This window comes from Elephantulus edwardii, unplaced genomic scaffold (assembly GCF_000299155.1).
Source record: "Elephantulus edwardii isolate Elephantulus edwardi_28Jun2011 unplaced genomic scaffold, EleEdw1.0 scaffold00065, whole genome shotgun sequence".
NCBI lineage: Eukaryota > Metazoa > Chordata > Mammalia > Macroscelidea > Macroscelididae > Elephantulus > Elephantulus edwardii.
In genome coordinates, this window is record NW_006399815.1 from 7,674,433 (window position 1) to 7,677,099 (window position 2,667).

The window sequence follows — 2,667 nt, forward strand, 5'->3', positions numbered from 1 at the left end:
TTCTCATAAAGATGTTCAGCCTGAGAAACCCAATGGAGGGATCCTCCTGAGTCAGAATCAATTAGAGCACAGTGGGCTATGTTCAATGGGCTGTTTCCTTGTCTTCTTTAGATGATAAACATACAGATGAGGCAAATCCTTCCCACACCTGTAAATTTAAATAAATCCTGTAAAATGAGGCTGTACTGTGCTGTATAATTCCCAAATAACTTAAAACTGCTTCTGTGGATTTGGTTCCAACTCATAGCTGACACCCTAGAACCTGCCATCTTTCTCCCTTGGAGCAGCTCATTGTTTCAACCACCAGCCTTTGGAGTAGTGGAACAACTAGCTGTGGACTATGGCACCAGAGCTCCCTGAATAATTAAGTTGTTATGTGTTGGCAAGCTAAAATTGACCCACATATGACCCTCCAGTTGGTTTTCAGAGGCTGTAAATAGTATAGGAGGAGATCTTTCTCCAGACAAACAGCTGAGAGATTCAAATCACTTGTCTTTTGGTTACAAGCATAACTATAATACAAAACCCAGAGAAAGACATTGGCAAAAAAGAAAACTACAGACCAAAACAAACATGAAAACCAAAAGCCAAGACTATTCTCAATGGAGAAAAGACTAAGGACATTCCCTATGAGAAGACAGACCAAATAAAGATGCCAACTTTCACCACTGCTATGCAGTATTATATTGAAAGTACTTGTGAGGACAATATGACAAAAGAAGGAAATAAGAGACATATATATCACAGGTGGTAAAATTACTGCAGTATGCAGACCATATGATAGTGTACACAGAAAACTCCAAGGATTAAAAAAGAAAACAAAACAAAATAAAAAATGAACAAACAGCGAAACAAACCAAGTCTGTTTGGTCTAGTAGACTAATTAAGTAAAGGGGCAGGACATAAGATCAATATATATTTAAAAAAATCAATGGAATTCCTCTACAATAACAAACACAAAAGAATGAAACCAAGAAAGCAATACCATTTACAAAACCAAACACAAATTGAGATACTTAGGAATAAATTTAGTTGGAGCCACAAAAGACTTTTAAAAAGAAAACTATAAAACATGACTATGAGAAACAATAAGAGACCTAACTAAATAAAAAATTTTCCTACGAAGACTCAGTAAAGTGAAAATGATAATCCCACCAAAGCAAACAACCTGTTTAATGCAATCCCGATACAGACACAAAATTTATTTTTTAAAAGGTAGAAAAGACAATAGGTAAGCATTTTGGAGAGTAGAGACTCAGTGTAAGCAAAACACTTCTGAAAAGCAAAAATGAAGTGGGAGACATAGTACTTTTTTTATCTCAAAACCCACTACATAGCTGTAATAGTCAAAACAGCATGGTACTAGTGCAATAACAGGTACATAGAACAATGAAACAGAATCGAGAACACAGAAATGAAACCATCTCTCTATAGTCAACTTATATTCAACAAGGAAACAAAACCTATCAAATGGGAAGTGACAACTTCTTCAACAAATGGTACAGACAAACTATCTGCAGAAAGACGAAGCAGGATCCACATCTCATATCATAGACAAAAATTCAGTCAAGGTGTATCAGAGACCTAGGGGTAAAGCCCCAAGCCACAAAGATGGAAAGAGACAAAATGGGATCAAACTTAGAAGGCCTAGTCTGTGGTATACATAGGCTGGCAAAAATAGCCAGAAATGCACAACCAGGAGAGGATAACACTGATGAGCAGGACCTCCTAAAGATTAAGTCCTTGTGTATTTCAAACCCTTTTTCCAATAGGGTCAAAAGAAAACCTACTGACTTGGAATAAAAAAAAAAAATTTCAATGGTACCTAGAATAGAAACAAGTTTCAAAATGAAGTTTATAGAAAACTCCAGGGCCTCCACAAGATAAAGATTGATAATCCAATCACAAATGAGCAAAAGAAAGACTTTTGACAGAGAAAAACATTCAGTTGGCCAACAGAAACATGAGGTAATGCTCGAAATCACTGGCAATAAGAGAGATGCAAATCAAAACCACAAGGAGATACCATTTCACCCCCAGCAACAATGGCAAAGTTTAACAGAACAACAATCAAAAAATGTTGGAGAAAATATGAAGAGATTGGAACTTTGATACACTCTTGGTGAAATTGTAAAATGGTACGATCACTCTGGAAGGCAGTTCAATGTTTTCTCAAAAAGCTCAACACAGAAATTCCATATGACCCAGCTTTTCCCCTGCTAGGAATATACCCAAAGGAAAGCAGAACTGAATCACAGATTTGTGCACCAATGTTCATAGCAGTGTTATTCACCATCACAAAAACATGGAAACAGCCTAAAAGTCCATCATTAAATGACTTTATCGTGAAAATATGGAATATTCACATGATGGAAAACAACACAGGACTTAGGAGCAATGATTTCAAAATACTATATGATATGAGAGAGGCTAGAGAGTTTTATGCTGAGTGTGCTCAGTCTTTTTCTTTTTTTTTTTTAATAGTAAAAAAATTGGTAACCAGCCTAAATATTTATTAACTGCTAGAAAAAAAGAACTGAATAAGTGTGGAATAAGGACAAATAAAATGAAAATAATGCATAAAAGGAGTACTATTCACCTTTAAAAAAAGAATGAAGTACTTATTCATACTATGGCACAAACTTGAACATGTTGTTGTTGTTGTTA